Genomic DNA, 13,816 nt, shown 5'->3' with positions numbered 1-13,816 from the left:
GATCTATGAGAAAATTTTTTTTGAATTTAGGATCTAGAACGCACTTAAGCTTAGATATTTCCGTTTAATTTTTTCCCCCCTATATTCTTGAGAGGTCATGACATGTGCCCTAATCACACCCTTCCCATTCTATTTTGTGTAAAATTTAATAAACTGTAAGAGTCAAATGGAACAGAATCAATAAATAGTCTGACTTGAGACAAATTACGTGGCAATTTTTACGGCCGCCGCATGACACGTATTTCCGCCGCATGACACGCATTTCCGCTGTTGTGGAAAAAAATCAATGATGAGCATTCAATGTAACAGCACACCCGTTACGTATTCTTACATAAACAATTATCTGGCCAGTTTCTCTCTAAATAGACAAATATTTGAAAATAAGGAAGGTGATACTAATACATAAGGCAATCACAGGACAATACACCCGACGTGTATTACATTACATTATAAGCCCCTGAAACATATTTTCCGTCCAGTGTATCCAATAGCATCCCCGGATTTGGTTACCACCTGCCAGTGAAACGCTGTTAATTCCAAGTGACAATAATCTGTCGTATTACCTACATTAAACTTTCTATGACGTGGCAAGTTAAAGTTGCAACTTCCCGGCTTCTGCTCATGAATATTGTAAATTCTAGACGTTTATGTATAGTAGAGTAACATTTTGAAATTAGATGGTAAAATGGTTGAGCGATATTCGTATAAGGAAATGCTTCCTTAATTTCTATTATTAAACTTACGGTAAAAGTTGATAAAAGTTAAAAAAAAACATGGTACTTACCAATGAATTTCCGTTTTTGAAGATCCATTTGTACCTTATAACAGTATTAAAAAAAGTTATATCCAAAATATTTTCTAAAAAAAATAATATTTATTTAATATAAAATACCATGAAAAGCCTGTAGTAGTTAGGCATCTTCCTCCTTGTCCCGTTCTTTCCGACGAGCACACAATAAATGATGAACCTCCAATATCTTGCTTTTTTATATTGTATTTTTTACCCGATATCGATTATAATGACTTTTAGGACTGACTGGGTAAAATATAGAAGACATAAGCATTTATGAGACATATGTACCATAAATCGAAGTAAATTTAGTATTGTTATAATAAAGACTATGATTATCAGTATACATATTCTAATACTGATTGGTAAAGTTGAGGTTTTTGAACTGGACATATAGCCGCAGTGTTGACTATCCACCGGGACAAAAATCTTCTGGTCTGATCAGGTACTCTTCGGCTGGACATAAAGCCGCCGAGTTGACTTACCGCCGTGATCTCTCATATTTGTAACATTTTTACATTTATAGTTACCAAATTACCCACAGCTTCCTATTTAGATGCTTCCTTAAAATATTCAGAATTTGATTTTGATATCAAAAAATGACAAAGTAGTTCTCACGCAATTTTCTAACCAACGGAAGTGGATTGAATCTGGCATTACAATGAAAACGAAAAAATCCGCGAAGACAGGTTAAAAGAGCGAGATTTCCGGCGTGCGCATGCGTTTGCACTGTCAAGCCGGCCTCAGCTTTTAATATCATCGGCAAAGTCTAAATATTTTAAGAAGCTTTAGATCGAAAATTGGTTATTTAGTAACTATAAATGTAAACAATCACAAATATGAGAAATACCAGTCAATCACGACGGTAAGTCAACGTGGGAGGTGGGTGGGGGCGAGGGATTTTCGGCGGATGGAGCACAGCCGACTTTCTTTATCTTATTTCTGACGTCTTCGGCAAATAAGGCCTCCGGTGTTTTTATGTGATTCGGGCGTAAAAGATTGGTAAATTTATACCATACATTTTTCATATTTAATTTCCAGAAGAAACCAGTGTTCAAATCTCAAAACAAACCTTATTAAGGTTTAAGATGTATTTCCTGCGATCAATTTTCTTATACAGTGGTATAATTATAACGTTAACTCTATAGTTAATAACCCAAGCAGATGTTGCAAACTTTAATTTGAATATTTTTAAATATATGACAGAAATGATATGTTCACAACTTTTTAAACCATCCTATGCATTGCTATTTATATCGATTGAATCATCCACCGTATTGCCATTTATATTGATTGAACTATCCTACGTATGATACATATTGCCATATATGTAACTTACTAAACTAGAGTGAGTGAGTTGGGTTTTACGGCGAGTCGACACAAAATGGTCATATATCGCCTACTAAACTAGAATGAGGAAATAGAATGAGGAAATATACCTTAATGTCTTGATTTTTTTACGGACAGCCAAAACAGATACCCCTTTTTACTTCCTATGGCCTAGCATTCAAGTCTATAAGAAGGGAACAAATTTGAATGTGAAGTTCAAAAGTAACTTAAGCAATTGACAGTGGATCGAGTCGTCACCTTTGCATTGATTTGTTGGCTATGCAAGACCTAATGAAATGTGGCAAGAGTAACGTATAAAAGCCGACAGTGCCAGTTATATCGCATAAATATCCGCAACCAGGTATAGTTTCATTTCACTGGTCCAACATTTAGCTGAGGCCAAACGATATACGTCGACTTTTCAAAACTGATGTCGGGCCAATATTAAGATAATTATCGGTCCAGAATCGGCTTGGTAAGAAATACTTGCTGACCAAAGTCGCAAATTTGGACAAGCTCTCTGACTGCCATATTACGATAGCAGGCAAAAAGCACAGAATGAAATGTGAAAAATACTGTTAATAGTTATCTTTAGCAAATCTTTCATAATTATTATAATACCACACTTACATAGCGCCCAATTCATGATATACATGTAAAAAGACGCTTTACGTAGTCCTTTTCACACATGCATTGTATTTTAATTGTATATGGTTTACATGTAATGACTGTTCAGTGTGTATTGATTAAGAATATTGCTCAGCTGTAATAGGGTTTTACTAGGAGATAACTTGTTCACACAAAAGGTAAGCAGTAATAACTGATAGCAGTGAACAGTGACAGCTGTATCATTTCAGCAGTAAATTTTTTATCATGTATTGAGAAGTATCATTTTTTACTTCAAGTAAATGTAAAAGTTATTGCTTGCTTTACATTTGAATGTAAAGCTGACGCTTTTACATTTGCAAATTTATACATGAAAATTATTCACACTAAGAACAAAGACTTGCAAATTCTATGCCTATGAATTAAATGTTATAATCAAAGAAAAGGATAACTTGACATTGTGGAACAACTACCTAAAGTTTAAGAAAATGAAAATTCATTTTGAACGATTGAGTGTAAACCCTGTTAATCTTTCAAACATATTCTGCAAGCGTTGACCGTCTTGTATATTTCTGTCATCAATAATTAAGCCAACTGCAGCGTTTTCGATGCACAGTCTGCGAAAACCTGTGAAATAGTTTTCTGGTACATTTGAGGTGCAGTATTAATACAAAAAGTTAGCTTCTTATACCAGCATAATCCTTTACACGTTACAAACGTTGTGATGTGCCTTGAAAATGGATCCAATTCAATTTGATAGAATGCCATAGTCAAGTCCAACTTACTAAATACTTCAGCTTCATTCACTTTGTACAGTATCACGTATACTTTTGGTATTGTGTGCCATCCGCGTTGAATAGCCACATCTGCTTGTCGCATATAAATGCATATTCTGAAACCGCCATCCTTTTTCGGTACGATGATCGCAGTAGTCAACCACTGGCTCGGCTCATCTACTTTCTTAATTATGTCCATAGCTTCCAAATCTTCAAGCTTTTCACTCACTCGTGCAATAAGAATGGTACCTTATACATCTCTTATGCCATAGGTTTCACTGTATCGTCTATTGTTAATTTCAACTGGAAGTCCTTCAGACTAGCAGATCTAGCAGATTTACTCATAATTCTTCTGCACTTTATTCTCTAAGAGAGGTTGGTCTTTACTGTAAAACACATATATATCCATCGTGACATATTTCCCGTTCTCAGTTTTCACTGTCTCGTCAACCGTGCATTTGCCAGGAAGCTTCAGAATTTTTATAGCATCATATGGGATCAGTTTCTTGTCTGTTTTCTCAATCTGACATTTTACCCTTTTCGTCTTTTAATTTTCCTATTACTCTTTTTTGAATAATATTGACAGACGCACCGGAATCTATGATAAATTCCACATCAATATCATTTAAAAGAAGTGTAACCTTTTCTGACCGTGATCCCAGCACAAATAAATATTCCTTTGAATAATCATCTTCATCTTGATAACCGGAATTATCAAGATGATCCTGTTGAGCTGAATCCTCAACATTATTCACATATCCAGACTGACCTCGGCCGTTCTGTTTGCCTGCATTGTCCCCATTTGCATTTAGCAAATTCTTTTGTTGTGACTATAAGCCACATCGATCACATTTTTTTGTTCCTTGCAGCACAATATCTATCTTTAGTTTTATGTACGGATAAACCACAACGATACCAGAATGTTTGCTGTTTGGAATTCGCATTCCTACGTGGTCTAGTATTTCTGGTTTCTTTGTCACAAATTGACATACGGGCCTTATTTTATCTGTAGTGTAAATGCAGGTATTGCATCATCTTTTTGTAATTTTTTGAGTTATTGAGGTAAATAGTCAGATTTCACGCATAAATACCCTCATATTTTTCTGATTTCATAACTAAATTTCCATGTAAATTTCATTAAGTCGGTTTCAAATAAGAAAGTTGATATTTAATAAACTTCAGTAATTATGTTTTATCCCAAAACCACTATAATGGCCTCAAATTGTCAATTTAAATCCGCGCCAAAGTAGTTAGATTCCCGGGCAAATGTGAATCCGTGAAAATGACAATAGTCGAGCTCACGGCTTAACCGTGAATCCCATGAAATTTATATTTGGCGGACATTATCCTTTAAATAGACTGACAATAGCCTTGCGCACACCACCTTCCGACTTGTATAGACGAATCTATGTCTGATTAAATTTTCTTGCTAGAAAGATATGCTCGATCGAGGTAAGAAATTTTATGTTAGATTTTTGTAGATTATTTGCATTACGATTTTATTATTGATAAATTTTTTTCATTCTACAGAATTCGTAACATTTACTTTCGGCACATGATTTTGGCTAGTTTCGGTATTCAGGATAATTTATTATAAATTTCAGACTTTGTAAATTATTTAGAAAAGGAATCTAAAATGTTTCATTATATAAAGAAGTAAAATTTGTACTGAAAATGTAACATGAAATTTATAAAGTACTTTGTTCAAAACTTATGTCAAACATTTTTTTAATTATGGAACGCACTTACTGCATTGTATGGTTATGTATAAAATCTAATGGCAAGTCTAGTGCCATGTTTGTAATATATTTGTAATATGAAATTGTTTCCAGTCTATAGCAACTAATTAATGTCCGTTTTAGGTATGGCATTTGATATTATATGGATGCCACTAACAATAACGTTGATTTATATTGAATTTGTTAATTTGTAGTTGTAATAATGGCTGCAGTTTATCAGTCCGTACTATAATGTTTCATCATATACTTTTCATATCTTTTCATACTTTACTTTAGTCTTTTAATAAGTAATCTTTGTAATAATGGAAGTAATAAGTGCCGTATTTTATCATGTGACGTTTGAACTAGTACACATATGTTTTTGTTAAGTAGCACGTATTATTTATGGGAGTCCTACGGAGGTATGGTTTACCCCAAAGGAGCAAGTTTATGCCCTGATTTATTTGTTTTGCATGGTGCTTACCATAATTGGTTATATATTTTAGCTTCTTCTCGCCAGACGATTTTTCCTGGTGATGTCATAACCCGAAGTACAATGCCCAGTTCACTATGTCTTCACTCGCCTGGTTGTAATTCCCAGCTGCAGAGCTTTCGTACCCATGGTTGTGCCGTAAACCGCAAAGACTGATTTTTTTATCCTCTGAAGTCCAGCTCTGGGATGCAATCACCTACCACCAAGGGACCACACGGAATCAAGTATTCACGGTTAAAGGATAAATTTAGAAGCTACGTTTTTTGGCTACTTAAAGTTCACAATGAATTAAAGAACTGTGTCACGTTAGATTCGAATGAACCAGAGAACTTTTATCAGAGATACTGAACTTTCTATTTTTCTTCTTTCCTATAATCAGTTTTTTTTTCTTTTCATATCATCTATTCATTGTAAAAAAATCATCTTATGTAAATAAATTTGTAAATATTGTAAAGGGTGTTGATTTGTTCTGATGGTTACTGTCGCCGGTACGGCCTTTCCTGTCACATTCTTAATGTTTAGGTTTTGCATCTTTTTTAAAAATTTATTGACCGTTCCTGATTCTTGCGCTGTTGTGTTTTCGTCCGTACGCTTTGACTGTCGTTCTGCTAGTTCAATGGTGGAAGCAATCCTACTCAATACATTCAATCTTAGACATTGTCCTTTTTCTAATAATTTCGTTTTTAATTTTGTCGACTTGCACGTTTCGATAGCCTGGTCTCTAATTCATTCATTGGTATTTTGGAATTGACAGAAAACTGCTTTTTGTTTTAATCTAGACACATTTTGTTCTACTGTTTCCGAATGTTCTTGTTTAGTGGCTTTGAATTTATATCTTTCGTATTGTGTGTTGACTTTGTGATGAAGTACTTGTTTAATGTGTTCAATGTCTTTAAGTATTATGTTAGCGTCTTCTTCTTGTAGCGTAAAGTAAATGTCTTGCACGTCCAAACCTGCGCAGTGCAACAGTAATGAACGTCTTTGATCAAATTTTGTAATCCCGTGTCCCTTCGCGAACGGTTCAAACCATTTGAACCAACGCTTCCATAACGTTCCCTGTTTTGACTGCTCTCAATGAAGATTGAAAGCCTCAATGCCCGTCAAGGCCACAAATTTTGCAATTTTTATTTATCAAATAATTTTCTACTTCATCTAGCCTTGCTGATGTTAATTTGTCCGACGCATACATTACTATACCACTCGACTAAGCACTACGATCATTTTTGTACATATTACTAAAACCATTGAGTGATATAGATGCATTGGTGACATCGTTATTTAAATGAATTTCGGTAAAACAAAGAATATCATATTCTAGCCAATGGTCGGAAATAAAATGTACTTACATTAAGTTTTTACTATATTTTTAGGCCCAGATGGTAACCCCGTTTATTATCCTCGTAAATGGTACAATAGGGGTCGGAGAGCTATCCACCTATTTACCTTACAATATGATTTTGTATAATATATATGTATTGAATTTCAGCAAAATACATGTTGATATACATACACAGTAAATGCATATATAAAATCTTAGTCTACTTGATATTTAAAAAATATTTTACTATTTTGATGAAATGTAGAGATACAGCTTTGCCCAGGGTAATTACTTTCGGGGCCAATATTTAATTCAATATCTCTGCACAAATCTAATTTCAAAAGAATGAAAATAAGTAACTGTTGAGTTAATTCGTGAACCTCAGTCGAAACATTTCGGCCCCGATTTATGAACTGAGAGTTTTGTATTTAAAAAATTATAATCCAGCAAAATCATAATCGTTAATAAGCTTGCGCAAGAATGTGGTATCTATTAGAATTCAGAAGCAATTTCCAATTTGGTTAAAAATCTGAACATTTTAATTCGAACAAACAGAAACATAGACCTATACAAAAACAATAACTCGCACACACTGCAGTACAAACGTAGGAAACTGAACTCGAAAAATGTAAAAAATAAATTTTGCAAAGTAACTGTTCGGTAACAACAGTATAAATGGAATGAGAAACATTTTTGCTGTTTTTCGTATTTTGAAAGGAAGTGAAATAAAATGGAAGAGAGAGAAAAAGTTAAGATACTGATTACATTTTGATTTGAAAATCTGTACTTTACATAAACAATCATGGTTTCAGTACAGCGTCAAACTATTGAAAAAAAAAAAGCAAATAAATGGTAATGCATTTACAGACATATACTGTACACTAGCTTTTTTTAAAAATATACAAATATCATAGATCTACAAACGTGCAACATGATTCGCTGCACATTTTCAAATAGCTTCATTTACATAACCTGATCTAATCATATGTCAACCATTCACGCTTTGCATGCGCAAAATGAAAGTAGTGCAATTTTATGAATGGAATTCCATAGTAACATAATTTACTTCAGTAAACTATCATCTCATTTATTTATACAAATACTACACACATAGTAGTTTCATGAACGGAATTCCATAGCAACATAATTTACTACTATCATCTCATTGATTTTACTACACACATATCATTGGATGAACAAGTTGTTAGTCAGTAATGTGTGATAACAGTTATTTTATAGTAGATTTTATGAAACGCCGCAGCTGTCTTATGTCGGGACATTTCATTTTATCATGTCAGAGCGTGCTGTTAACCTGCCAAAACAGTGTCTTATTATGTAAAAAAAAAACTGTTATAATTATGTAAAATCGCGGTTTTAACTTGTCAAAACAGTGTCTTATTATATTAACTAGCAATGTTGTCTTGTCAATGCGTTTCCCTCAGCAGCCTGTCCTTTTTATCACTAACACAGTCAATAGGCATAACACTAAAACCAGAAATACTATGGCCAGTACTATTGAAATGAATAGCTAAATTGGTTGAAAATTCTAGATCAACAAAAGTGTTGATGTCAAATCTATGGCGATTCATGCGGCGAGAAGCTTGCTGGCTAGTTTCGCCAATATACTGTATATTACATTTTCTACATGTTATTAAATATATAACATTGTTACTAGTACAGTCTACAGTATGTTTCAGTTTGTAAGTAGTACAATTGTGAACTACTTAAACTGTCAATTTCACAAATTGTCTGTTACATTTACTAGACCTGAAATGTGGATATGTATTAGTAGACAAATATTTTGTTTTAACTAATGTAGCTTTAAGATTTCTAGGACGTCTGAATGCCATAACTGGCTTACATTTATACAGTTTTTAACAGCAGGGTTACTAGATAGACGTAACAAATCCCAGTACTTATTAATTATGTTAACTATATTAGGTAATGATGGATTGTACTCTATAACAAATGGTATAACAATATTGTAGTCTCTCTTATTTTTGATAGAAGCATCATATTGTGTTACACACATTATCTCATTCTGTGCTTTATCAACAACTTTTTTAGGATAATTTCTGTCAAGGAATAAATACTGAAGTTCCCTAATAGATTTCTTGAATTCATTATCATCAGAATAAATACGTCTGTATAGCCTAGCTGTATGGAATATTGTCCTTACATGGTTTAGGGTTAGGATAACATGAATTATAATGTACATATTGGTGAACATATGTAGGTTTTACATGAACACTGGTTTTTAGAAATTTTTGGTTATCAATAGCAACATTAACATCCAAAAAATTAAACACATGTTTCAAAAATAATATATTATATCAAACTTGATATGAGAATGAATTCAGATCATAAAAATCATAAAAATGTCATCCAGGAGGCGATACCCCAGGATTCAAGCTACATGAAAATCATTTCAAATTTCCCCATGAATAATGAGGTATTAAGCAGGAGCCATAGGCACGCCTGGTAAACATCAGAGCTACCTCTTTCAGAGGTATACGGTAAATCGCTCTGTCGCAACTTCCGAGCTAGTGCACGTCGCGATGAAAGAACATCAACAAAAGTGAGTGTCATCATACTTTTTGCATTTTTACAAGCATTTTGTCGAATATCAAAAATCGGGGAATGGTAGGCAATGTAGGTATGATTTAACTTTACAGAGAACTTATAGTTTGCTTATTTATTCTTAATTTGTGGTCGTGGTGATGTTTACCAGCAAGCTGATTTAGCAGTGAATTTGGCCGTTTCGTCATGAAAGTACTTTCATTGTCAAATATTTGCAATTTAACTAATATTAAGAAGCAAACTGAGTAAGCGTGAGATAGATATGAATTATACAATGCATTTGGAAATAAAATATGTACCGAAAATGGTTTGAGAGTAAAAATATTCACTTTTTAGTGTGAGAGACAGCTCTGTCGTGAAGGAGATAGTCATGTCGCCAAGGAGATAGCTCTGTGTTGCAATAACAGTTTTGAGCAGTGATGAATGCAACAGGATAGTAGTTATGTCCAGTTACGACATACAATTCAATTATCACATTTTTAACTCGACTTTCCGAAGAATAGTCTAGCTATTCTACTAACCTTGGTGTCGGATTGGCGCCGGCGTCAGCGTCACACCTTGGTTAAAGTTTTGCATGCATGTACAAATGGCTATAATGTAAAGGCATATAGCTTTGAAACTGATTATTTCTTTTTCTAGGTCAATTACCAACCTCATTGGGCCAAGTCCTAAAACTCTGAAATGTATTTTAATCCTGGTTAAAGTTTAACATGCAAGTTACTATCTCCAAAACTAATGCAGATATTGAATTGGTCTTAGGGGTTATAAATCTAGTTGATAGCATCAAGTCCCATAATTTTGACCTGCATTCTGGCCAAATTATGCCCCCTTTTGGACTTAGAAAACCCTGGTAAAAGTTTTGCATGCAAGTACATACAGCTATAACTTAAAGGCATATAGATTTGAATCTCCACAACTAATGCAGAAACTGGATTGAAACTCTATAGATATTTTTACATTTATGACAATATTTTTCTGCTTCTGGGACAATAATTCGAATAGTCGAGCATTGGCTGTCTTACGGACAGCTCTTATTATATTTATACAGCATTTGTATAATACATAGTGCTTATATTTTCTTATATTTATTTTGCTTGTTTTGTATTTAGTGTCGTTTTAACCAGAACTTCTAGATTTAGCACCTTTACTAACTTGTTCGCAGCAAATAATTATCAAGTTCTCCATATTAATCATTGTGTCAGAGATGGAAGACGAATGATTTCAGACATACTGTGAAATAGTTAGGGGGATCAGACTCAAAGCCCATGATAAGTAGATCTGCACTTTCACTATTGACCTAAGCGGGCGGGCTATATTGTCTTAGAATCGGCATGTGCTACTTTTTCTATAAAATAAATAAATTCAGTTAGAGGAAACGTAATACGTGAAATTATCTTGCGGAAAGCAAGGGTTACCTGTATCTTTTAAGACGCCGACTATAGTGGAGGTGGCTCTGAAACTTGTTTACACTACGTATTACACTTGTAAAATCATATCTGAATATAATGATACCATACTTATTTACGTAGTCGCTTTGACTTCTTCATTTGCACGAGCACGTTCAGATGCACGTATGAAACTAAAATCTTAAATTTTAAACAGCCATGCTGATTTACCAGCTAAATCAAATTTATAGGACAACTTTACGTAAAGCTAACCATCAAGCATTTAGTGTGTTAATAATGTACACATTAACCTCAGTTACACATGTAATAACTGACAAAAGTACTAAAGTGATCGAATTCTAAATTTAAGAACTTTCTGTATAATTGAAATTCTAATATTCGCGGCTATTTTCATTTCTGTCAATCTATCTTTTATCTGAACCAATCAGATTCGTTTGTCGAAAGTGACTGGATTTTGTGTCAATTATCTTTCTTTAGAATTGAAATTTTGTCATATCAAGAGCATTAATTAGCATCATAAAAATGCGAAATTGAGAAAAAGAAACATGCCCGTGCCGGTAATTGCATTTCCTTATTCATGTATTGTGAAATCATTTAAATTCGCCAGCATGAAATTGCGTGCAAAAGGCAAAAGGCCAGTTTCGCGCGGGCATTGATCCGCGCATTTTTAGTTTAAAGATATTTCATAAAAAAAATCATGAACATCCTGCCTAAAATGTAGCCCCAATGGCATTCAGGAAGTTTTTCTTTGATTTTACTGGGTGACCTAGTTTTTTACTTCAGATGAACCTTATTTTAACTCCTCCTTGAGTTCATCAAGACAAACATTCTGATCCAATTCCATGAATATTCAGTGTAAAATGTAACCCCTATTGCATACAAAATGTTTTTCTTTGATTTGACCAGGTGACCTAGTTTTTCATCGCAGATGACCCATATTCGAAATTGACCTAAATTTCATCCAGACAAATATTGTGATCGAATTTCATCAATCATCCAGTGTAAAATGCAGTCTCTATTGCATACACAATATTTTTCTTTAATTTGACATAGCGACCTAGTTTTTGATCCCAGATTACCCATATTTGAACTTGTCCTAGATTCTATCAAGGCAACCATTCTATCTAAATTTTATAAATATCCTGTGTAACATGCAGCCCCTATTGTGTACACATGAGTTTTCTTTGATTTCACCATGTGACCTAGTTTTTTTACCCAAGATGACCTATATTTAAATGTAACCTAGACTTTATCCAGACAAACATTCTGATCAAAACTCATGAGGATCCGGTGTAAAATGCAGTCCCTATTCCATGCTTTTCTTTGATTTGACCTAGTGACCTAGTTGTTTTACCCATGATGACCCATATTCAAAGTTGACCTAGATTTCGACAAGGCAATAATTCTGATTAAATTTCATGGCAATCAATTGAAAAATACAGTCTTTATCGCATATGCAAACTTTCCTTTGATTTGACCGGGAGACCTAATTTTTGATTCCAGATGACCCATATTCAAACTTGACCTAGATTTTATCAAGACAAACATTCTGATCAAATTTCATGAAAATAGAGTTTAAAATGCATTTCCTATTGCATACATAATGGTTTTTTTTTATTTGACCTAGTGACCTAGTTTTTGACCCCCGATAACACATTTTCTAACTTGACCTAGATTTAAACAAGGCAATCATTTGGACTAATTTCATGAAGATCAATTGAAAAAATACAGACGACGGACATCGAGCGATCACAATAACTCACCTGAACGCAGGTGAACTAAAAAGTTAACAGAATGTACAAATATTCAAAATTTACATTTATAGCCTAAGAAAAATCTTTATCAATACAATACTTGCCAAATTCATACATATGTATATATAATGGAACAGTGAATTTATATTATTTCCAAAGAGGACAACCCAACGTAAATATTGTAAACTTTTCAATATAACATTAAAATTATGAACACAGAGCTCTGTTAATGCAACACAGAGCTATCTCCTTGGCGACATGACTATCTCCTTCACGACAGAGCTGTCTCTCATGATAAAAAAAGTGAATATTTTCACTCCTAAACCATTTTGGTACTTTTTTATTTCCAAATGCATTGTATACATTACAGCTATCTCACTCGGTTTGCTTCTAAATATTAGTTAAAATGCAAATATTTGACAATGAAACTGATTTCATGACGAAACGGCAAAATTCACTGCTAAATCAGCTTGCTGGTAAACATCACCACGACCACAAATTAAGAATCAATTAGCAAACTTTAAGTTCTCTGTAAAGATGAATCATATCTACATCGCCTACCATTCCCCGATTTTTTATATTCGATACAATGCTCGTAAAAATGTAAAAAGTATGATGACACTCACCTTTGTTGATGTTCTTTTATCGCGACGTGCACTAGCTCGGAAGTTGCGACGGAGCAATTTACCATATACCTCTGAAAGAGGTAGCTCTGTTGTTCACCAGGCGTGCATAGGACCACCCATGACAGTACCCAATTTTTGCAAGTAGTATTGATCATCAATTTGAAAAAGATTGTTTTTAATACAGATTCCATTAATAACAGATTCTGTCAATAGACAGTTTACCAATATGGTTATTTTTCTCAAGACAATATTTACAAGACTGAATACCTTCATCATGTGGAATGTTAGTATAAATGGAACTAGCATAAAGAGTAACCAGAAAAAACATTCTCAGAACCTAATTTACACTCTTAAAGTTTAAGTAGAAAATAATTAATAAGAAGACAGGGACAGCATATAAGGTTTAAGTATAAAATCTAC

The sequence above is a fragment of the Mercenaria mercenaria genome, chromosome 13, assembly GCF_021730395.1.
Source record: "Mercenaria mercenaria strain notata chromosome 13, MADL_Memer_1, whole genome shotgun sequence".
NCBI classification, from domain to species: domain Eukaryota; kingdom Metazoa; phylum Mollusca; class Bivalvia; order Venerida; family Veneridae; genus Mercenaria; species Mercenaria mercenaria.
Note: the sequence above shows the minus strand (reverse complement) of the source record.